General features: G+C 33.9%; 1 long non-coding RNA gene across 1 annotated transcript; it reads left to right on the top strand.

The window, feature by feature from the left end:
• The first annotated feature begins 18,082 nt into the window (after positions 1-18,082).
• Positions 18,083-24,767, top strand: LOC116565118. Its single transcript, XR_004275270.1, has 3 exons — positions 18,083-18,112; positions 22,917-23,113; positions 23,774-24,767. It is a non-coding gene; the product is annotated as an uncharacterized LOC116565118 (long non-coding RNA).
• Positions 24,768-26,119: the final 1,352 nt, after the last annotated feature.

Below are 26,119 nucleotides of genomic sequence, written 5' to 3'. Positions count from 1 at the left end.
TTTTTTTTTTTTTTTTTTTTTTTTTTTTTTTTTTTTGGCAGTGCTATGCTATTTTGGTTACTATAGTATGTAGTATATTTTGTAGTCAGGTAGTATAAGACATCTAGTTTTGTTCTTCTTGCTCAAAATTGCTTTGGCTATTCAAGAATTTTTGTGGTTCTATCTGAATTTTAGAATTTGTTTTTATTTATATGAAAATGGAATTTCGATAGGGATTGTGTTAAATCTATAGATCACTTTGGGCCATATGGCCATTTTAACTATTTGATTCTTCCAATCTATGACAGGAGATATCTTTCCACTTTTTGTTTCTTCTTCAATTTATTTCATCAATGTCTTACAGTTTTCAGTGAAAAGATTTTTCTCCTCTTTTCTTAAATTTATTCTTAAGTTTTTTTTTTTTTTTCAGCTATTGTGAATGGGATTGTTTTATTGATTTCCTTTTTGGAGAGTTTATTGTTCACATGTAGAAACACTACTGATTTTTGTATGTTAATTTTGTATCCTGAAAATTGACTGAATTTATTTGTTCCAATAAACATTTGGTAGGGTCTTTAAGGTTTTTTTACGTACAGAATCATATTGTTTGCAAATAGGGATAATTTAACTTTTTCATTTCCAACTTGGATACATTTTTCTCCTTTCTCATGATTAAATTCTCTGGTTAGGAATTGTCGGACTATGTTGAATAAAGTAGTAAGAAAGACCATCTTTTTCTTATTCCTGATCTCAGAGGAAACTTTAAATATTTAATTATTTAATATGATGATAGCTGTGGATTTTTTTTCATGTGTAGCCTTTATTGTGTTGATGTACATGTTTTCTATACATAATTTCTTGAGAATTTTTAATCATGAAAGCATATTGGATTTTCACATTATTTTTCTGCATCTACTGAGATGACCATATGATATTAATAATTTCCTTTGCTCTGTTAATGTTGAATGAGTTTCTATTTTAAAAATGCTATTTTGTACATGGAAACAATAAGGTATAGAAAGATTTTAGAAAACTCTTAAGGGTTAACATATAATAAATGAAGGAAATCTATCATCAGGGACTACATTTTTAAAGTATTATGTGTTATGATGCCACTCAAATATATTTACAAATGAATATTATGGCCATGTAAATATTATTAATGAGATAATTAAGTACCATGATGGACTCTTAAGTAAGGAATGGAAACTTTTGCTTTTAAACAACTTGAAGAAGAATGTTTAACACTATCAGGTTAAATGAATTCTTTCTTACACCCTGTCAATTGCTCAAAACTGTATTATATATTAGATTGCACTATGATCACACCATAACTACTTGTAAAGTATTGTGGATTCCCTGTAGTCTCTATTAATGTTTTTATACATAGATATGTCATATAAAAGTATTTCAATTTCCTTTTCCACAACTTGCGTTTTACTGATTGAGAACTACTTTTTGGTTGACCAAAGAGATATCTTTATGTTCCAACTTCTGACTCTTTAAATTTAACTAGATTAACCTTGCTAACACAACATTCTTCATATAACCTCCTTCTTTTTAGAATTTTATTTTCAGTTGCTTAGAATAGATATTGGAGAGCCAAGCCAGAATGACTCCAAATAATAGGGACATTAATTTTTAAAAAAAGCTTATTCCTCAAATAAGTTCAAGATGGTCCTTGCTGAAAAGCAGTTCCATAATTGTTAGGCTTCTGTGCCATATTTCTGTCATCCTCAACACATGGTCTTGTTCTCATGGTCCAATATGTCAAAACCAATTTCCTCTACCATCTCATTATTTCTGCAAAAGGGAGGAAGAAATAGGAAAGGCAGTAGTATAAGGAAGGGTTCCCTTTCTGTGAAGGAAATAGCCTAGATAGCTCTCACGTTTACATAGCATTGGTTAGAACCTAGTTAGAGAGCAACACATAGGTGCAAGAGAGGTTGTGGGATCATATCTTTAACAGCATGACCATTGTCCATTACAAGAAGAGATAGTAGAGGACAGTTAGCTCTTACTGCCACAGTTCACACTCTTGAAAAGTCAAAAATATGCCTGAATATCTTATTTTCACATGGCAGCCATGAAGTTTGTTTGTTCATTTGTTTGTTTGTTTATTGAGATGGAGTTTTGCTCTTTTTGCCCAGGCTGGAGTGCAATGGTGTAATCTCAGCTCACTGCAACCTCAGCCTCCGGGGTGCAAGTGATGACTCTCCTGCCTCAGCCTCTCAAGTAGCTGGGATTACAGGCATGCACCACCACACTTGGCTAATTTTTATTATTATTATTATTTAGTAGAGACAGGGTTTTCCCATGTTGGTCAAGCTGGTCTCGAACTTATGACCTCAGTTGATCCACCTGCCTTTGCCATGCAAAGTGCTGGGATTTAGGCATGAGCTACTGCACCCAACCAACAGTCATGAAATTATATCCCATTATATCATCCACTTCCAGATTCCTTGCTGCTATGTTGTCTTCCATGTGATATGGCTATACATTAACTAAACTTAAAAAAAAATAAGAAAAACAAAGTTAGGTTATTTACACACCCTGCTCACCCCAGCACTCAATAAACATCAAAATAAAACAGTTCTGTTAGAACAGGTAATTCCAACATAATATACCATGTGAAGAAGAAAACAAACACTGTCACTATCAAAAAGAATGAAATACACTGGTCTATAGCTATTATCCTATTTTGCTAGGCCAGAATTAATAAGACTTTTGGTTAAGGCAAGGAGGTAAACTTTCTGATAAACTATTTTTCAGCCATGATTTGCCCTCTGGGAGGAATTATTTGTCTGTTCTCTGCTGATGTTGGTTTTGCCCCCTAAGTGGTCTTTTTTCTTTCCTTTTATCCTCTGTACCCATTTTGAAATTTACAGATCATTTGCAGCTAAATGTTTGCTAATGCAGGTTGAAGTAGAACAGTCACAGCCTTCTGTAATCTAACATGAAGTCTAACAACATATTTTCAGTGCAACATAAAGTAGGTTTCCAATCTGTTTGCTTTTTGTCAGTTCCTTCTGCAAATAACCCATACATAGAGCCCAGGGAGATATAGAGATTAAACATAAACACTCTTACATTCTATGTACTGGTTTTTGAATTTTTATCCATCAAGATCTCTCTTGGACCACAGGAAACAATAATTGAAGCAGATTTTAAAAATACTTAGCAGTCAACATTGAGCTTATAAATCTGTATTTTTGGTGACAAGTGCAATATTTTTTTAATTCTTATTTCATTGTAGATAGCTTACATTTTCATCACATAAACCTTTGAATTTTTCTATTTTTCACTGAAATGTTGAAAATGTATTTCTATGTGTCTAGGTCAGGGAACTGTGTGGATTTCAACTAAAAGATGTAATCCCTTTATGCAACTATAACAATTCATTCTAAATGGAAAATATGTAATAGTTGGAGCAGAATGGTTTATTTAGCAACAATTTAATTAGTTGCCAAAGATATTCTTTGTCTTCCTGGGCTCTGTTAATGTGTCTGTATTCCCATAACCAATGTTATGAAAAATGTTGTATTTTTGGTGCATATTTAATTTAAATTTGATGGGATTGTGAGGGAGAAATCACACTTAATTCACACTTATCTAAAGCCTCAAAACATTAACCAACATAATTAATAATTATAGTTTTATGGATGAGAATATTTACCAGGTATATATCCAGCTACCAAACTATTTAGGGAATCAGAAACCTCAATAATGTAAATTTAATTTTCTTTTCATATATAACAAGCATAAAAATAGCTTTTTTGTAAATAAATTGACTTAGTTTTTATTTTAATTTGTTGCTATCTTTCAAATGTTTAATAATAAACAACATATTCTAAAATTAGATACTGTTAGATCTAAAATTAGATAATTCTAAAATTAGATACTGTTAGATTTGAAAATAGAACTAAGTGAATAAAAGGATTGATAAAATGCACTACAATTTCTTCCTTGAATAGCACCATAAGAAAACACAGTGTGCTTTATATGTAAATAAATGCTGTTTGGATCTATATTTTCATACCCAAATGATGCCAAATATTCTGATCTATGGTTTTATGTTAATAAACCTGTGAGAGACTGCTTGGGTTGTTGGAAATGAAAAAGCAATTGAGCATCAAAACACTGGAGAAAATCATGCGTGTACACTGTGACTATGGCTACCTATTTATATTTAAAATATATATACCCAAAGGGTTATAAATCATTCTATTATGAAGACACATGCACATGTATGTTTATTGCTGCACAGTTCATAATAGCAGACTTGGAACCAACCCAAATGTCCATCAGTGATAGACTGGATAAAGAAAACGTAGCACACGTACACCATGGAATACTATGCAACCATAAAAAAGTGATGAGGTCATGTCTTTGCAGGGACATGAATGAAACTAGAAACCATCGTTCTCAGCAAACTGACACAAGAACATAGAACCAAACACCACATGTTCTCACTCATAAATGGGTGTTGAACAATGAGAACACACATGGACACGGGGAGGGGAACATCACACACTGGGTCCTGGGGGGGTGGGGGAACAGGGGAGGAATATCACACACCAGGATTGGGGAGGGATAGCATTAGAAGAAATACCTGGAGATGACAGGGTGATGGATGCAGCAAACCACCATCATGGCATGTGTATACCTGTATAACAAACCTGCACAATCTGCACATGTACCCCAGAACTTAAAGTATAATAAATAAATTTCAAAAATAAAATAAAATGAAATATTGTTTGCCATATTTTTCATAAATTTGTGTCATATGAAACTTTAATAGATCAATATTTAGAACTAACTTTTGTATATCTGTTTATGAATATACACATATGCATTTATCTATCTACCTTGGAATGATTTAATTAGATGAATAAGTCATATCATTTCTTAGCTTATTTGGATGACCTGACCATAATTTTTTTCTCCAGAAACCCTAAATAATAATGAAAAATAAAGAAATATCCAAATGATATTCTTCTTGGTTTTTATTTTTGACATAAATCAAATAATTTACTTCACTGATATCCTAGGCATGATGGATGAGGTAGATTATTCCAGTGGCAATACTTCTTCCTTGCATGTATTATTCCTTTAGACTTTCAACTGACTTATTTTATAATTATCCATTAAGAAATTTGTTTTGAAAAGGAGATGTTATGAAATATTATTGTTGGTTAACTTTGTACCCGAATACAAGGTTTAGTAGATTCATAGGGATCATAGCTAAATTTGAGTGAATTTAAGAAAAATGACAAAAGAAGATATTTTGCAAAAGAGGGAAAATAACTTGGGTGGTAGCTGTTTGGGAGATATGGGACCAAACAGGTTTTTGTTGTTTTTGTTTATTTCATTTTGTTGCTTAGTATGTAAAGAGAAGTGATATATTTGTTTGCTGCTGGGAAGATAGCAGCAGAAATTGTAAAATCAGTAAGAGAGAGTGGAAAATTGCTAAACAATATACTTAAACAGAAAGAGGATCTGGTCTAGAAAGTAAGTGGAGGAATTGGCTTGGCACAATAACTGTCAGTCAATTAGGTTATCAGTGGGAAAGGCAGGGCATGGTGTGCAGATGTTGATGGTTGGGTATATGTGGTAGTGAGAATCTGTAGAACATCATTCCCAAAGTTTAAGTTACCTTAGCAAAGATAAATCAAAAAGGCTTCCCCTTTAATTAGGGAGAGGAGAGAGTTGGGGGTTTGAGGAGAGGAAGAGATGAGTCACTAAGGGGAATGAGAGATGAATGACCTAGGGAAGTGTGATTGTCAGGTAGCCCACTAGGTCACTCCACTTTTGTATCATTAAGTAAGGCCAATTGATGCATGGTTGCAGAAACAGAGGTATGAAGTTGGATTTAACCAAAAGATGGTCTTTTTGTCACTTGAGTTTAAAAAATGAGAAAAATACAGAGGAATCAAGGCATTATATAAAAGAATTATTTTCATTGATCATGGTATTTAAGCTGGTTCAGAGAACAACAAATGAATTACAAGCAATGAAAATGTAGTTAAGATTTGAAGCCCTATTGGGGTAGAATTGTTAGAGCCTTCAAATCCTAGTCAGTAGTGATCAGAAAATAGGATGAATGACACTGAAATTACAAAAATTTTGCAGTTGTTTGTGATGACAAGACCTGTAGTAAATTCCTTAGGTAGAAAAAAGAATAAGAGCATCAAGGGAGAGGACTCATCTGAGAAGCTGGTGTGCTAAATTGTCATCTATGTTTATACTAGAATCATGAAGAATTAAGACAGGGTTACTTGTAAAGAAAATGTCAGTGAACTAGAAACTGACGTCATCCAAAAATAGGGGTAAATGGTCCAGGTATTGAGAAACGACATCAATAAAGCTTCATAATTGGTAATATAAAGTGAGGATAAGCATTTTAAATTTGGGCAATTTTAGGAGCATAGGAGAGAAAATGGTCTCAAGGATACACAAAGAGCAGGAAAGGCAGGTGTCATGCATCCAAAGCTGGTGTTTGAAAATCTTTTGTCAAGGAAAGTCTGTAGAAACGACCTCTCCAGCAGAGTTGAGATTCATTGGAATAAGCAGATTAAAGAACTGTTGATAGAAAATACAGATGATAAAGTGGATTTTCAGAAGGCATGATAGAAAGATTTTAGGAAGGATGACAAAGTGATGAGGATAAGGAAGATCTGGATTATTTTGTGGAGTAGAGTAGGGAGATAGCTGGTAAAATGAGAGGCTTAGGTGTTTTGTGATGATCATTTACACAGCATGAGAGGGCTCACTAACAACTCCCAACTCCGATGAAAAGAAACTAAGACCTCAGCAAAGTGAATTTTAAAGAGAGAGAAAAGCAAATGCAAAGACTCTAAAACAAAGGCACAAAGCATTTGTTATGCTTAAGGAACAACAAAAAGTCCAGGTAGAATGGAAATAATTGAGATTAGGTCAGAAAGGTAGCCAAAGGTTAAACCATAGAGAAGCCAAGAGGCTCTAGAAGGAGTTGGATTCAATTTAGAATGAGATGAAGAGTCTTTGGACGGCTTTGAGCAGAGGAATGATTTTATCTAACTTAGGTTGTGAAAGCCTAAATTTGGTTAAATAAATATTCAGCCAAGCAAAAATGGTAGCTTAGAAAAAGTTACAAGTGGGGGAGATGCTGAGAATTCACAGGATGTTGCATATATTTTGAAATGAGAGCCAAATATATTTGCCATTGGAATATGTATACATTTGAAGAACAGCAAAAGAATCAGAGAAAACTTGAAATCCTTGGTTCTTGCCAACTGGTAATTTGCACTTACTGAGATGAGAAGGCCAATATATAAGTCTTGCCCATTTTGGGAGAAAGTCAAGAGTTCTGTTTCAACATATGGTAACTGACATGTGTTTTAGACAAGCAAATAGAGATGCTGAATGGGAAGCTGATTTCAGGAGTCAGGAGTTCAGCAACAAAGTCAGATCTGGAGTTTTAAATTAATTAATCTTTATTTATTTTTTGTTTACATGTTTTATTTTAAAACACCATTGTTATACTACTAGTTCTGTTTCGACAACATGTTCACTTTTCTCTCTGTGTTTTAGAGATGCAAGTAATACTTTCCTACTTTTTAATGTTCTCACCTCTGCATTCTATTTCATATCATCTAGAAGTTACACCTCTTCTTTTATACCCATTACCTTTTCCTTCACAGTTTCTCCTTCTATAAACATTGGCCTTTCCCCGAGAGAGCTGTGTTATTTCACTTGCCTGTTCGTTAGGTTTCTCTCTCCTCCTCTTCTCATTCTGCTCTTTGGCTCATTATTAGCTTTCTATTTTCTTCACAACAAAAATTTTAATTTTAAAATCTTTGCATGCTATTTCATGGAAGTGCTACCTCCCATATCACTCTGAAGTTATAATTTATATTTGTGTTATTTTATCTGTTGTTTTATACATTGATCTTCATTTTGTTATTTTTTATTTTCTGTTTGTTGAGTTGATCACTCATATTTATGAGGTTATCTTTTCTGAAAGTTTGATTGATTCTTGGTTTTATTCTCATATTTTGAATCTGAGAATGCCCATGGCCTGTTTTACAAGTATAATACATGCTTATTTTGCCCTGCCTGCAGTGATGCTGCAGGAGGGGACAGGCATGCTTAAGACTAGTATTTTGGAAATGAAAACTTTTTTGGTATCCCTGTGTTTCTTTGCAGGATTCTTCCCTGTTTTCTATACACAAGGCCTAAATCTTCTTTCCCTTTCTCAAGAAGATACTGTTGCCCACTGTTTGGTGTAAGTAAGTAAGGAGCAGGGAGTCTAATTAGCTCAGCTGTTTCTCCAAACAAACATGTCATGTCTCTTCCCCAGTCTCAAGATTTGCCACATTTTAGTTCAGAGCAACTCTCACAGTATACCAGGATGCTACAAAAATGAGAGCAGGGTATGAAGTTTTGTACCCATCTTCCTGCTTAGTGTGTGCAAGGCATTCTGCTAAGCTCTTTATATAGATGGAAGCATTTCATCCCAACATGAGACATATAAAATAAATCCTTTATTAACCCCAGTTCACAGATGAGGATACTCTCAAAGAGAGCCTATATAATTTTACCAAGTTCATAATATTAAGTAGCTGAACTGGGATCCAATTTTGGACAGGCTGGCTACAGGGTCCATGCCTGAGCCACCACAATTTACTACCAACACTCAATAACATTTTATATTTTCCTTTTCTGAAATCTGGGTGTTAGTCCTTTGACTACTTTAGGTCTCTTGTCCAGGATTGACTCCTCTTTTCTCCACTTCTCTTTCTGTTATAATGTTCTAGTGTTGTTGGCCTCTTTTATGCGATCTTCTTCTAAATTTGTAGAAAATGCAAAAGTATTATGCAGTATTATGAGTATTTCTGTGTATTAACCTATCTACTTTTATTCATTTCAAGTCTAGTTACAACACTTAAGCATTTTTCAGAACTGCTAATTGCGGCTGTTTCCTTTGTTTTAGTTTTTATTCTTTGTATAGGAATGTGAAGAAAACCCGGGGTATATCTGAATTCTCTTAAATTATATACAACACTGTGTTCATGTATTTTTGTATTTTAATATTTTTTTGTATTTGTTTTTTTTTGGGAAAGAGCTATAAATTTTATTAGAACTTAAAATTGTTGTAAACCACAAAATATATAGGAAAAAGTTCTCCCTGCATGCTCATATTTACCATACTTCTATTTTCTAAAAAAAAAATGACAAAAAAATGCATACAGACATAGCTCCATTGAATAAAAAATGCAATTTCCAAGTGGATTATTTACTTAAGAAATTTATCATTGGAAATGCGAGTAAAAAGATATCAGTAGAAGCACAAAATGTTAAATTTTAAATCTTGCAAATATATGTGAGCACAACAAGTGAGCATCTCTCATTTTCTCATAAAATATAGCATTATTTACAAACCACATAAAACACACAAAATGGCTCTAATGGTAGTAAATATGTATTATCATTCTAAATCAAGCCATAACTAATGACACTCTGGGAAAGGTTTAGTGTATACTGAGACTAGGTGTCTTGCAAATGAAAAGCTATTTAAGTGCTAAAATCAATTGACTATATAATACCATGGTTTCTGATGGGAATAGTGCACAAAAGATGCCTGGAAGTTGTTTGTTACAATGGCTAAATGAGATTCTACCTCTGGTTATTATCAACCCATACATTCATCATTATAAACCGCTTCATTTTTATTTTATTATATTGATTTACCTTAGCACCCATGATAGTTTGTACTCCTACAAAATTCAGAAAACATTGATTTACTTAAATTATTCAATACTCTACTGTATGGCTATTATGTCATTTAACATTTTAGACAAATCAATACAACTTTTTTTAATTGCCTGTCACATACCTAAGGTATCGCAAATGTGTTTTGCTGGAATCATTAATTTCCACTATGCTGATGACATTTTTATAAATCAACTGGTTTAAAACAATGAAGTAGTAAATGTGGGAAAAAAGTACTAGGATATAAAATGAATAATTTAAACTGGTTGGACTATGTAACAGTGCAGAATACTTTACCAAGTTTCTAATAATCCTATTTTACAACTACCCGAAAGGTAGGCTTCTGTGTTCTGTGGACAGTGTGTGTGTGTGTGTGTGTGTGTGTGTGTGTCTGTATGCATATTCTCTGTTAAAATCTACATAGTATAATAGATGGAATGCTAAGTAAGCTCAAGCTCAATATAAGGTTTGGCATTTTGAGAAATCTACTGTAGATAATTTTGACTAAAAAGCATTGAAACCATTGTAGTGAGAGGAAATCCATCCTTCAGACCATATTTACTATATTTGTATAGTAAAAGAGACTGAGAAAGTTAATAACTGATAGGGTAATAATGAAATTATACAGCAAGATGATCATTTAAAAATGGTTATTTCCACCTGCCAATATTATCTTCTTTCTGATCATCTTGAAAGGAGTTAGTATGAATGTTGGGCTCATTCTCTCACCTAGAAAATAAGCCCTATATAGGCAGAGATTTATGTTGTTTTATTAATTTTCCTATATACATAATACCTATGACATTCCTAACATAGAAAGGTGCTCAGTAAATATTCATTGAATGAGCATTGCATCAAAAGTATAACTTTGTCTTTGATTTAATTGGTGTACAAGCACAAGCTGCTAGGCAAACCTATATGTGTAATTTTCTATAATCTTAAATAATATTGAATGAAATAAAACATGAGCAACATAAAAAGGTATCAAGTGCGGGGCGCAGTGGCTCACACCTGTAATCCCAGCGCTTTGGGAGGACGAAGCGGGTGGATCACTTGAGGTCGGGAGTTCGAGACCAGCCTGACTAACATGGAGAAAACTCATCTCTACTAAAAATACAAAATTAGCCAGGCGTGGTGTCACATGCCTGTAATCACAGCTACTCGGGAGGTTGAGGCAGGAGAATCACTTGAACCGTGGAGCCTGACGTTGCAGTGAGCCGAGATCGTGCCACTACTCCAGCTGGGCAACAAGAGTGAAACTCCATCTGACAAAAAAAAAAAAAAAAAAAAAAAAAAAAAAGGTATCAAGTGTAAGTGGACACGCTATCATAATACATGGAGGCTGAATTTTAACTTAAGTAATATTTCTAAAATGTCTGTACATTACAGAAGGAAAGAATGTAACATAGCAGAGTTTCAAGAAGAATGTAAGCCACTCAACATTAGAGTAGCCAGATCATAGCAAGACCGAAACCACAGGTATTTTGTAGAGTAATTTTGCATAAACCACAGGTATTTTGTAGAGTAATTTTGCATAGGCATTTGAATGATTATGTTCCAGTAACTTTCTTGTTGATTCAGCTTAATGCTGTCAAGTATTAGAAAATTTTATTATTACCTAGTTAAATATAGGAATACTATACCTTGGAAGAATGTAAACTGTATAAATTTGTTAAATTACCATAATTATTTACTCACTGATTTTTAAACGACTGTGTCTGAAGCATATATTATAATCCAGAAACAGCTGTAGATTAGTTCTTACAATTAAAACACTTCACATCTGAGAAAAAGAAGAAACTAATTAATAAGAACTTTATAAAAAAGTATGTGGAGAGATAGGCTACAAAAAGAATGGGTTGTAGGAATATAAATTATGCTAATGCTTCTAAAACCACATGTGGTATAGGACCACCTCTCCTATAAATTGTCATAGACCAATACTTTTGAAAATACCCCAAAAATTGAAACTCTATGAAAATGAAATTTCAAGACATACAAAAATAAATCACAACTTTTAAGTATTAAATTTAACAAGAAAATGTTTATTTCAATAACATGTGCAAAACAATTACAGCATAAAAAATACCCACAAAAAGTGTACTTTTTGATTGATTATTGGAAGTGAGCATTTTGGAGATAAGACAATCACTATTGCACTTGTAACTTTGTGCCATCATACATTATAATTAACCAGAAATTTATGAAGTAGCAATTCCCTGTATCAAAAATCTTTAGGTCTATTTTAATCAGACACATGCATTTTTAAATTTTTTAATGTGACAAATGTCCAAGCTATTTACCTATTAATTTATCAAGTCTAAAGTAGATTATAACCTCATTACCCACAGGACATAACGTGTATCTAAACTCTTCTATTATTTGTTTAAAAAATAGTTATGGTAGATTAGCCAGTCTCAGAGACGCATGTTGACAAGAATGGGGAAGGGATTTATAAAGCAAGTTCAGCATATACATTTACAATATTTATCTAAATAAGGTAGTTATGCTCCATTCTTGAAATTAATTCGCCTAAAAGTTTACAGTGTAAAGCTGTTAAATTTCAATATGCTTTTTGATAAAAACTAAACAAACAAAAAAAAACCCAGATTCAAATCCATGAATCTCATATGGTTGTATTCACTTTAAGAAAAAATAAAATACAGAACATTGTATTAAATTCATAAGGAGATTGGTGATAACTTTCAAGGATGTACAGTAGTAAGATCATGACCTATTTCACTGATAACTGTTGTTAAACTATGAAATATGTCACAACAATTCCTAGAAGTACTTTTTTTCCAAACTTCTGACTTTACTTTGTGCCCTTTGATCTTATCTGCTGTTTAAAACAGCCAGTTGCAATGTTGTGGTTTCTTCCTTGTATGCAGAGATTAAGATCATCAAAAATACCACATATATGAGACATATAAGCAAGTTTCTCCAACTCATATCTTTAAAAAGTTGTGACCAAAGTGGACCATGATGTCACAGAAACACTGAGAGTTTCTTCTATAGTTCATATTTTCCAAACTGAACTTTTGGACTTGAAAACATCATATTTTATCACAAAATTATACTTATGACCATTTTTAGATAATTCTTTATTTTATATTATTATTTAATAAAGTGTAATTTGATTTTAATACATTTCTCTTTATATACAATGATTTCGATACATATTGCTAAATGCTAACCACTAAATACATTGTTTAGTTTGTGTGACTTCTTTTTCATACCAAGTCACCCTCAATACAGAAAATAATTGTTGATATAAATTTTGGTGATAACCTTAATTGGGTGCATTTTTGCCATAAAAATATATTCTACAGAAAAGGAAGTCCACCTTCAGCTTATGACTCATAGCTTTGTATTGTTTACAACTAGTGTGTTTGTTGGCAATTGCTGTAAAAAACAGAACAATTTCATATTTCATATGACCATTATGTTCAAATAGTAAGTATATGAAAAGATGTTAACAATATCTGCATTTTTCAAGTCACAGTAAAAAGACTTTGCAGACTTTATTTGTTCAATGAGTTGGTCTTTAATATCTTTAGCCAGCTTCTGACTATGCCCAGGTAGAGGGTCATTGGAGAGTGAACTGTGAGCTACCTTCTTTGCAACAGATTCATCTAACATTTTTAATAACATCTTTAATGCCATCTTGCACTAATGTGAAATATAGTGAATTTTGAAATATGTCAAAATTGATTTGAGCTGGCCTATAATTATCATTCTGAGGGGAAAAAGGAAAGATGTGTTTGCTAATGATGTATTTTTAAAATGTTCTCTCTATGAATTCTGAAGTGACCTAGCCAGAAGCATATTCTATAGGCATAGTCTTTGCATAATACTTCATACATGAAGTTAAATATAAATTGTTAAGGTATTGTGCATACGTTGAAATTGTTATTTATTGTTACTTTTTGTTATATTATGTCTTTGCAGTGTGTGCTTGTTAAAGCAATCTTTTTCTATGACATGTCATGCAATAAGTGAAACCCATCCCCACTTTACACCCTTTATTCATGCCTCTACCCAGAAGTACCCCAATTCTTTGCTATGGTAACCACCACTGACATATTACATATTAGGTTAAATATTTCCTTATATGGGTATAATTAAACTTAAATGAATTCCATTTTCCCCTCTCAAAAACTTTATTTGATAAAGTTGTAGTGTAACTACAGGACCCGGGGGAGGCTTCACTTCCTCCCTGAAGGGATGTGCCCGAAGTTCTTGGACTCTCACTCACCCAAGAATGGAGAGAGGTTCCTGGCAGTGTGGTGAGCTTTCTGTTGATTAAATATCAAGAACCCAGAGTTTAGGTAATAGAGAGCAATTTATTTGGTGGAGAGAGAGAATGGAGAGTGAGTGAGAGTTCTCATGCTGCTGTGGGAGGGGAATCCGGAAGGGATATCCCTATTGGGAGATAGGGAGAGACAGCTCCCACATTGCCCAGGGAGGGGACCCAGAGATGCAGTCTCTATAGGTAAGGGAGTAGGGGGCATTTTAACCCTGGAGTTACTCCCATCCCCTTCAAGTTCTTGTCCAGTGAGATGAGTTTTTTTTTCACACTTTCTCTGGAATGATTGATCTTTGACTCCAATATTGGATTGGCTGCTTGGCTGGCAACAAAGCCTCCTCCCTCAGAGCTTTTGGTGGGATTTCTAAACAATGGAAACTCACCTGGGCTTTCTACCCAGCCCACGCACAGGAAAGTTGGACAAATAACTTTAAGTTCCTGGATCGGGATGGGGATGAAGGCATAGTGCTGGGAAGCTCTTGCCTTTGAAACCACGCCCATTGTGGACCTGGAAAGAGAAGTTAACATAGTCCCTCATTAACACGATTCCAATTTCAAACTATGTATTATATGTTATTTTCGGTGTTCAATAAAGTTAATGACCATGTCTTATTTGTCATTATATATCCTAATTTTAATATAGTCTTCAACACATAGAAGGCCTTTAATGATTACTTGTTGAATGAATAGCTGAATATTATAAGCTGCAATGATATAGGTTAAAATATACTAAGTGCTTTACAGACTCTCCATTGATACCACTCTTCTTAATCTCTCAACTGGATAATATAGTTCATTACTGTGCTTCTGCTTACATTTTACTCATTAGAATTCATTTTGTTTACAACAAGGGTGTCTTTTTTTAAAATGAAGCTAAATTAAATCACTCTCTTCTGAAAACTTTTCACTGAATGTGATTAAAATAAGATGATTTTCAAGGCCCACCAGGCGATCTGTATTAGTCAGGCTTCTCTAGAGAGATGGAACTAACAGGATATATGTATCCTGTTAGATATATATAACACAACATTGCAACTGACTACTTTAAATAGCAGATAAGATCAAAGGGCAAAAAGGGGAGCATATATATATAAACTCACATGATCACAAGGTCCCACAAAAGGCCATCTGCACGCTGAGGAGAAAGAAAACCAGTCAGAGTCCCAAAGCTGATGAACTTGGAGTCCAATGTTCAAGGGCATCCAGCATGGGAGAAAGACATATGCTGAGAGGCTAAACCAGTCTAGTCTTTTCATGTTCTTCTGCTTGCTTTTTATTCTGGCCATGCTGGCTGCTGATTACATTGTGCCCACCCAGATTGAGGGTGGGTCTGCCTTTCCCAGTCCACTGACTCAAATGTTAATTTCCTTGGCAACACCCTCACAGGCACACCCAGGAATAGCACTTTGCATCCTTCAACCCAATCAAGTTGACACTCAGTATTAACCATCACACTACCCATGAGTGGATCACTGCCTGCTTCTCAGAAATGAGTCTCTGTCAGCTTTCTTCAGGCTGTGTTTTATGCACACTGGTTTTCTAACATTTTCTTCTATGCCCAAAGTTATTCCTGCCATAGAGTCTACAGCAGTTCAGGCCAAATTTTCAGAACAAATAGAATAAAAAAAAATAGTGGTTCAGAGCTGGTAAAAATTAATTTCTCTCATATATACCCAATTAGGACAGGCAAAAGAGCCTTTAACTTGCTGTTTGGTTAGATACCTATGGTTTTGTTTTTGCATTACTTAAGCCATCAGGGCCATATTTGGATGTCTTCCCACAGGAAGAAGAAAACAGAAAATAACTTCTTCTTTAGATGCATCACCTAGAAGTTGAATATATTTCCTCTTAGAGCCCATAGGTTGCTCATTTCACAGGGCTGCATCTCACAGTCTAGGAATGTGGCCAGTAGCTGTGCATATATGTGTTGTTTTTAAATTTAGAAGACATGGTTTTGTTTATTAAAAGGAAGAAGGAGAAAATGAACACCAGGGGAGACTAGCTGGCTCTTTTACAAGGTCTTGCAATATTCTATTTCCCCTGCCTGAAATGATTGAACCTTGTATCTTAAATTGCTTAGTTCCTATTTGCCATTCAGGTGTTAACCAGAATTAATCTCCTCAGATAGGTTTACTTTAACAACCAGTGCATATGGGCACCATTGTCACTTTCTATCACATCATTATTTTTTCCTAACACTAATCCCTACTTGAAAACATTTTTGCCCAATTATTGGCATATGTTTCTAATGTATGTTTAAACATCTTGTTCTCTTTTTGTTTCTCCATTAAAATAAATGCAGATAGTTTCTTGAAAGCAGTAATTTTTTCCATGTTGTGCTCTATGCTTCCTATACATGAATGAGTGTCTGGTGCATATTATTCTCTGAAAAAGTCATGGGATGAATGAATAGAGTTTTATGCATCTGAAATAGGGTTTATGACATATAAAGATAACAGTCTGTCTTCCTTTTTTATATGCTCTCAGGTTTGCATGAGACAGAGATAAATAACATGGTGTTATTAATATAATATTGTTATATCACATATGCAGAGATGTAACACTTGGAAGCAATTAAGATCATTATTTTAAAGACATTTTTGTTTTGATGTATGTACAAGAAACAATCACTTCTTTAGTAAAGATCCATAGTAATGAATTTTCTTAACTTTATATCTTAACTCAATTTTGTACAGTATGACTAATTATCTAAGATACTTCTACCTAAAATATTTCTCCCAGAAAGGTTACTTGATTCTTGTGAGACATGCATTTCCATTACCAACAGCACAGCTATTGTGGTAAACAAATGCAATTACATCTATAAGTGTATAGTTCTATATGGAAATGGATGGCTTCAATTCAAATGTAAGAACTGAAACTCACGTTAAGAATGCTACATATAACGTGTGACTTTTTAGTAGTTTTGAAGGAGAAACAATTTATAAATAGAAGAAGAGCACTTCAGAAAATAGAATTGTATGTGTAATTTCTGGAAGTAAGAATGACCCATCTAATGTAGCCTCAGATGATCAAGGGGAATCAGTTGTTGATGGGCTTGAAAACAGCTTTCTTTCAAAAGGCTTTTTCAAATGCACAGCTACTTTTGTTCTGTCAACCTCCCAATTTGCAAATTCTAGACTTTGATCCTAAAATATATTTAATCACCAGTATCTCATGATCTTTCCGGCTAACTCTTTTAAATTGTTTTTGCTTGTGAAGGGCAAATTGAACATTAATTAATTTAATTTTTGTTAACATTATCTCTAAATAATGAGATTTGGTAGCATCCCATTACCAGATTCCCTTACATGAGACAATCTCATTAACAGGCCCCTGAGATGTCACTTTAGATCCATTTGGTAAGGGAGATACAGACATAAACTCGTTATGTGATGCACTCTCCATTCTTAAATTGATGAGGTTTGCTCTGGCTATTGTTTGAAAGCAATATAACTATTATGGAGTATCTCTGGAAGAGCCAAAAAGAAAATGTTTAAAAAGAGAAGAAAAAAAGAAAGGAAGAAAGGATAAAAGGGAAGAAATAAAGTAGCAATTAAAGGCTGAAAAAGTGAAAATTATAAGTTCATTTCTTAATCACATTGCACAATAAAAATATGTTAATTGAAAGTTATAGGAGCATTTGTGCATGCTTTACTTAATCCCATAGAGCCATTGATTATGATTCAATGATATTAGATTATTTGACAACAGAAAAATATAAATATATATTCTTATCATTTCCAGCAAAGATAGTCTTATACCTTCAAGATAATTAGTACGACATGTGTATCTATTATTTGGATGTCAGTTAAGAAATTAACAATAGATTAAGTCTAATGAATATATTGGTTAAGAAATGTAAGATCCTGCCTCACTTCAACATGCTCTGCTTACTGAAATATTGAGGTATAATTAGTGATGAGGTAGTCAGTGCTCAGGGAACCAGAAAATAAAGCTTCTTTATTTGTTCTATCCAACTGACGTTGATATAAACTGAGGTGCTAGAACAACAATGTAACTGATAAAACCAAAAATGTCTCCACAGAAATACTCTCACTTCCAAGCAAAGTGAGAGTCTGCATTTCTTTGCCTTGGTAACTTTTATGGGACTGAAATAAATAACTGTATGAAGATGAGTCTTTTTCAATTTTACTTTCATTAAATACATAAGCTTTGTTTGTAAAAATAACAGTACTCTAAGATGTATAACTAAGAATAGCAATTTTTGTTTCATCACCTCCACGCCTCTGATTTCTACTCCACAAGGACAAATTCATATCACACATTCCACTGTTTCTTATGGCATATTTCTCTATATTTCTAAATTGTGGTATAACGTGTTTTACCATTTATAGATTTTTTTTTTTCATTTCAAAATACAATCAGCTGCCTACAAAGAAAGATGAGAATGTAACTGTCCTATTCAATGTCCTCTTTGTCAGTTTCTTTGCCACATACTTAGCTCAGTACTCTCTGATCTCAATTTTTGGCTCGATAGTGGTTACATTTTTATGACTATAAATAGCATTGAGAGCAGATCTCTGTTACCTATGATGATTATGCTTACTGATTTTGACAGAGCCTTGCTTTTCTTGGCATCAATAATTATTTTATTTGTGTGTCTCCTCTTTCTGTCTATCACTGATTGATTAACCCAGACTTTCTGAGAGAACTATGAAACTCTTCTCAACATGTTTAAATAATTGTATCAGGTAAACTGTCAAATACAAGAAGAAGTTCCTCTTCAAAGGGTTTGGTTCATTTGGTTCCCTTGTTCTTTGTTCCCCACTTTCAAGGCCAGACTTCCTTGTTCTTTGTGCCTCCTTGCCCTGGTTTCAGTAAACAACTTTCCCACCGGTCAAAATCTACAGAGCCCACATCTGCTACTCATTCTGTAAATTAACCCTCCCACCACAAGTGGTCTTCCCACTAAAACTGCCTTTCCCACTAGTGTAACTCACACCCCTGCACTCTTCTAGCTAGCCAATCAGGTTCAGCTTAGATTGTGCAGCTCAACTCCAGCCAGTGGAGGCAGGACACAGTCGCAGGGACAAACTGCATTAGGAATAAAAACCCCTTTCCTCCATTGTTCTGTGTGTTCTTGTAGCTACCAGCCCTGTGAGCAGCACACTTCTGCAGAAGTAAATTTGCCTTGCTGAGAAATCCTTTGCTTGAGTGCTCATTTTCTTTGAGACTCTGAGTTTTTATTCCCAACATAAACTATCTATTCCATTTTTTTCTTGGATTCATTCTTCCTGAAACACACTGTCTTAACCTTCCAATTTAAATGTATTGTGTTCTAGACCTGCTACACAGATATTGTCAGGGGACTTCTTTTGATTGTATTTCTAGGAAGTCTCATTGCATTTTTCCTATGTTAATTACTTGCTTCCTAATTCCAGTATTAATTTTTTTTCCTTTCATGTTTAAACTTTATCATTTTTATTAAGTATACTCTCCAATGGCTTCATGAGAAACAATGAATGCTGGTTTCTAACAATTTTAGAACTTGCTTAAATGGTTTTGTTTATAGTCTCAAAATTAATAGATATTTTGGTGGGACATACATTCTAATTTAAAATTTATTTCCTTTTTAGCCCGATTTATTACTTATCTGCAGATATTTCACTGTTAGCTTTGTGAAGTTACTACTGCTTGTTCTTAACATCCATTTGCATCATTTTCCCCGTTTTTTCCTTTGTAGTCTCTGTGTGCTTATAAAGAAGACACCAACTAGGTAACATTATCAGATTTGGTTGCTGTAGAAAAACTCTGAATAGCAATACCTTAAATCAAATAGGCATATTTTTCTCTTAGATAACTAGGTGATTTTTTATTGGCAGTTGGGAATTGACATGGTAGCTCCACAGTATTAGGAATCCTCTTTAACCTGTCTTATTTCTCTGCCATTTTCAACGTGTCACTTCTGTTTTATTATTTGTAATGGCAGATCCAGTTGCTTTTGTGTGCATGCTAATCAGCAGCAAGTGGAGAAAGGGAAGTGGAAGATTCCTTCCTGTTAGCAGCTGTGCCAACATATAAATTTCTTCATATCTCATATGTCAAAATATAATCATATGACTCTTTTTTCTTCTAATTACACATTTTGTATAAGATCACATTTTTTTCAAAAATAATTTTTTCTTTTTTACGTTGTCTAGTTTACTTGATTTTTTTTAAAGTTTTTTGTGACTTCTTTTTCGCTGTTTCTTTGGACACATATTTGATTATCTTTGACTAACTACATATAATTAAAAGTGAAGCACTAAAGGAATAATTGGAGAAAATTTGTGGATGAGTTTCACTTTTTGAATAAAGAGTTTTGTCATTAGTGTGAGAGCCTGTTATTCCATTGAAGATGTCCTGAAATATCATTAGCTGTAGGTTTACTATTGATCTCTCTACTTTCCCAAATGAATCCTGGAAAATATGATGAGGAAGAAAGCAGAGAGTGTCACTATTCATTATGCAGATCTGCATTAATTCTTAGTTTCACATCTGTCCTTTGCTGTGTTTAGTTCTTAGAGTCCAGAGCTTGCTGATTTGGAGAGTAAACTTTGTCTATGTGGCTGCAGTGGGATAGATACATTTGCCTGGCAACAAAGGCTTAGTGAAGAAATCTGGTTACCTCGATCATACTGTTTTCAGTCTCATTCCCCCATATTTTAGCCTTCGGAAAAAAACTGACGCTCCCAAAGCCCTAAGCCTTCTGGTTTTCAGAGGGGGTAAATTAGCTAGCTTATTATTGGCTCCATGACCTTGAAGATTATCTTTCTCTCTCTGCTCTGTCAGTTGCCAATCATTCCCCACTTCCCATGTCTCAAAATGTGTTGGCATTTCTTATCAGCTCGGTCCAGTATAACACCTGTAACTTTTCCATTCTTTCTGTCCTTGTTGAAATATAGTTTAAATTTTTTATTTTTATTTTTTACTGTTATATAAATGGGAGTTGAGGAGGAAACAGATAAAAATATGTGATCAATCCTGCATGTAAAAGTGGAAGTTCCCTAAGGTTAGTAGTAAAAAATAATTGCCTCTGTCAATAAAAAGGAAAGAAATATACATGTGTGGTTCCCAAAAGGGATCCATATCCCGATCATTGTCTGCTTTCCAGGAAGTGGGCACACAGTCAAGATGACATCTCTATGTGGTACTTCTAGAGGCTGGATCATAGGTACCTGAACTCTCAGCCTCAGCAAGAATTCTTCAAACCAAACAAAGCAGAAAGGCAAAAGACTTCATCAGTGAGGAGATGAGTAGTGACAATGATGGTCAAGGAAAATAAGCCATTCTCCAATTTGCAGGCCACCCAGGGGGAAGTGAGGTTCTTGTAAGGCACAGTCATGCTCTGTGCCTCCTTTAGAGCTGTTAAAAAAGATGCCATCTAGACATATAGATGTTTGATTAAGTGCTGTTTATTGTCATTATTGCCAAAGGTCTCACTTCTAATTATGTCATGGTACTAGTGATACTTCTTTTTATTTATTTTTTTTATTTTGGAGTTACCAATATTTTCCTATTATGGTTTTACTTTCCATATTTTTGAAATATATTTATATGAAAATGCTAATTATTCAATAGGGTGACAGTAAATTCTAAGAAATTTCTCAATTTGTTTAAAATACTTTAACTAAATTGCTTTTTTTTTAAAAAAATTACCTCTATTTAAAATTATACAATTTTATGATACAGCCATAATCTTTGGGGAAAAAAAAACATTAAATTGAAAGTACTGCCCTGGGTGTGGCTGATTATATTACACTGCACTTTGTTTTATTTCTACTACATACGATAGACGTTCACAGAGGTATTTAAAAAGGTGTGTATGTAACAGAAATAACAATTCTTGGAGGAATCTAGTACTTCTTTTAGGACATAGTGCCAAACATGCTATTTATAGATTGTCTTAAAATATCTTATAGATTAATAATCAATTCCAATGCTAAAATATATACTTTATATTAAATAGCCTGTTTTTGTTTATTCAGTTGATTTTATGAGTCTTTTGCCAATCAATTAAAAATAAATGGAACATATAGTTATTTGGCTAAAAACACAATTAAAAAATTAGAGATTTGTATAGATTCAGCTGCTAAGATGATAGAAAATGTGCAACATATTGAAAGTGAAAGTATTAATTCCTCTAAATTTGACAGTTTAAATCCTAAACTCAAAGAAATTTCTCAGTTAATCAAGTATGCCAAACATGTATCTAGTTATTTTTGGAGTGTTATAATTTCAAATATTTGATCACCTTTTCAGATCATTTTGTTTTGGAAAATACACTCAGAATGCAATTAAGACATACTTTGAGGAACTGCAAGATACATACCAAAAGAAATGTTAACACACTCAGAAAATGCCAGAGCTACTTCCTCTTGTATTGTTAAACAAGCAAGGACTTACTTTGTTTAAAAAAAAGGAAAAAAAAATCTATGTTGGCTTTTGTGAATCCTCAGCACATGTGGTTTGCTAATTTGTAAAACTTTGTAGATGGAATTTCTAATTTACTTGCTTTTATTCCTAGCATTCTTTAGCTCTTCCTCTCCTCTGGATCTCCTCAAAACAAAATCATATGCATCCCTCTCATCCTTGACCTTCTTAGTTTCTACCTGGTTTCCTTCTCATCTCTTTTAAGTTTCTTGAAAGAGCAATATTCTGTGCAATCCCAATTCATACTTCAGTCTACGGCCTTTACAATTTTAACTCTATTGTTTCTCTGTAGCTTCCTTCTAAACCTATTTGTTCAAAATAAATGAGCATGTATGAAGTTCCTATATTGATTGCCAATTGTTTGATCACATATATATTTATTCTCCTTTCCTTTCCTCCTTACACCTCTATTTCTGTTCTCCTTGTCTCAATATCTTAGGATTCCTGCACCACATGATGAGCAGAATTCCCAGATGGCCTCCCAAAGCTGTGACATTGTCAGAGTCATTCAAACCAGAGTGACCCCATCTTGAATGGGGGCTGGGTAAAATAAGCCTGAGACATGTTGGGCTGCATTCCCGGGAGGTTAGGCATTCTTACTCATAGGATGAGATAGACGATTGGCACAAGATGCAGGTAAAAAAGACCCTGCTAATAAAACAGCATACAGGAAAGAAGCCCACCAAAACCCGCCAAAACTAAGATGGCTATAAAGTGACCTCTGATTGTTCTCACTGCTCATTACATGCCAATTGTAAGCATTAGCATGCTAAAAGACACTCCCACTAGTGCCATGACAGTTTACGAATGCCATGGCAATGATCAAGTTGTCTTATATTGTCTAAAAAGGGGTGAGATCCTTTAAGACTATATAGGATAACTTCCAAAATCTCCACCCATTTCCTGTTAAATTCAGGAATAATCCACTCTTTGTTTAGCATATAATCAAAAATAACTATAAGTATACACAGTCAAGCAGCCCTTGTTGCTTCTCTATCTATGGAGTAGCCATTCTTTTGTTTCTGTACTTCTCTAATAAACTTGCTTTCACTTTACTCTGTGGGCTTATCCTGAATTTTTTTTTTCAAGATTCAAGAACCCTCTCGTGGGGTCTGGGGTCTGGATCAGGACTCCTTTCTGTTACCAGGACCCTAAACCTGTGAATATGAGGAGATATTGCTCTTAAAATTATGTCATGTTATGTGGCACAGTTAACCTTAAAATAAAGAGATACCTGTCAGACTGAATCATATGAAACCTTTCAAAAGCAAATTTTTTACTCTAGCTTTAACAGAGGGGAAGATTTGAAGCAAGCCGATGATTTGATGCACTATATCTGGCTTAAAGATGGAGAGGACTATTTAGTGTAGAATGTAGGTGATTTACAGAAGATGAGAGCAGCTCCCAGTTAATGGTGATTGAAGAAATGGGGACTCCCATCCTACGACTTCAAAGAACTCAATTTCCTGAGAACCATGCTGTTCTTCTGACAGACTGAACTGTGAACTAATAATCAAATATTGTTTTAAGTCACTCAGCCTGTGGCAATCCTTTACTCAGCAATAGAAAAATAATATACATCCTTTATGATTAGTCATTCCTTTGGGCTATTGATAATTTTTATATATTTATTTCACAAATAATCTTATTTTTCTCATCATTTCACCCCCCTGAATATTCATTACTATCAAAAGTTATCTCCAAACATTAAATATTATATTTTATACAAATTTCTGGTTATATGTCACCTTTAACTATCAAAGAGATAATTCATACACAAATGTTCTCAAACTGCATATGTAAACTCAACATCTTCCACAACTGGTTCTTCTTACGCTTTATAACCAATCATTTTACAAATAGCCAAAGCTTTGTACGCATGTTAGTCCTGACATGTCTGTTGATTTTAAACAAAAATGCATAGTTAAGCCATTCACCCTTCCTTTCACAGTTGTATAGCTGGTATTACTGGAGGATTACTTTCAATGTATATGCAGAAACTAAAGTTATTAAAGAACTCTAAACTAAAACATGATTCTAAAACTATATTCCATTTTTGTCTTTTTATATTTTATTGATTTCTCAAAAGAATATGTAAATACAGTCATCTAACTATGAGGACTGATTATACTTCTCTCTATAACATACTATGAATCCACAGTGACTATAAATAAGCATAAACAATGACCAAAAGACACAAAAATGAAAGGAAATAACCTGGAAGACACAAAAATAATTAACTATTCAAAAGTTTCTTTACTCTTGTATCTTGAGGCGTTTGCCACACAGGGTGTCAAAAAATATTTTTTATTACTTTAAATTATTAAAACAATAGATTATTAGAAAATATTTTTATTACCTTAAATTATTAAAACAATAGATTATTAAAATAATTTAAATAAAATATAAAATCTAAGCATATATTGAAATTTTTAAAGATATTTATATTGCTCCATCACAGCTGAGCAGCTAAGCTTTCTCTCCACTTTTATTTCTAGTAAATGTATTGAGCTAAAGGAAAAAGTAAGAAACAAGGAAGAAAGAGAAAAAGAAGAAAAAAGAAAATTGAGATCCTGAACTCTATGTAGTGGAAGTTTGAGATATCAAGTTCATGGTTTATCAATTCCTAACTAGCAGGAGTTTCTTTCTTCATTCCTCATGAATAGTTTCATAATTAAATGTGAGCAGAGTTGAGCTTAACAACCCAATAGGTTTGCTGCTCAGCAGAATTAAAGCATTCCGACACTTACTACACCAGCAATCTTACTTGACTTTGAAAAAGACAATAGTAAGTTAGTTTGGAGTAAGGATAAAAATAATATGTTCTCAGTGCCTTCCTTTCTATCTCTCAAGAAGGCTCAATCTGGGTTGATGTGCTTGGAGATTCTCTAGGTCAAAAAGTGCTGGGTCTTCCAATTCTCAAGCTATTTTCTGTCAACTCTGGAAGCCACTTCACTAACTTCCTAGCTCAAAATCAAAGTTTGAGAGTTAAACTGTGACAGATCCTTAATTGCACCTGAGTTTTTAAACCCAGCATGAATTTATTCAAGAGGCAAAACAAACCCAGCTCATGACCTACCACAGTATATGGGTCTTGTCTAAATGCATATACTCATTTTAGTCTTCCTCTATTATCATGTTTGAGTAATAAGGTGGAAATAAATATTAGGTAGTATACAGATGTTTCTCAATATCCGTATGCCCTTTTAAAAAATAAACTTTATGCCGGGCGCGGTGGCTCAAGCCTGTAATCCCAGCACTTTGGGAGGCCGAGGCGGGTGGATCACGAGGTCAAGAGATCGAGACCATCCTGGTCAACATGGTGAAACCCCGTCTCTACTAAAAATACAAAAAATTAGCTGGGCATGGTGGTGCGTGCCTGTAATCCCAGCTACTCAGGAGGCTGAGGCAGGAGAATTGCCTGAACCCAGGAGACGGAGGTTGCGGTGAGCCGAGATCGCGCCATTGCACTCCAGCCTGGGTAACAAGAGTGAAACTCCGTCTCAAAAAAAAATAAATAAATAAAATAAAAATAAACTTTATTTGTTAGGACAGTTGTAAAATTATAAAAGGAATTTACAGATAGTACTAGTCCCATACACCCAAGACCTAGTTTTCTCTATGGTTAATACCTTATATTAA

This window comes from Sapajus apella, unplaced genomic scaffold, assembly GCF_009761245.1.
Source record: "Sapajus apella isolate SASKATOON/1434 unplaced genomic scaffold, GSC_monkey_1.0 scaffold39, whole genome shotgun sequence".
NCBI classification, from domain to species: domain Eukaryota; kingdom Metazoa; phylum Chordata; class Mammalia; order Primates; family Cebidae; genus Sapajus; species Sapajus apella.
This window is presented reverse-complemented; position numbering and strand designations above follow the sequence as displayed.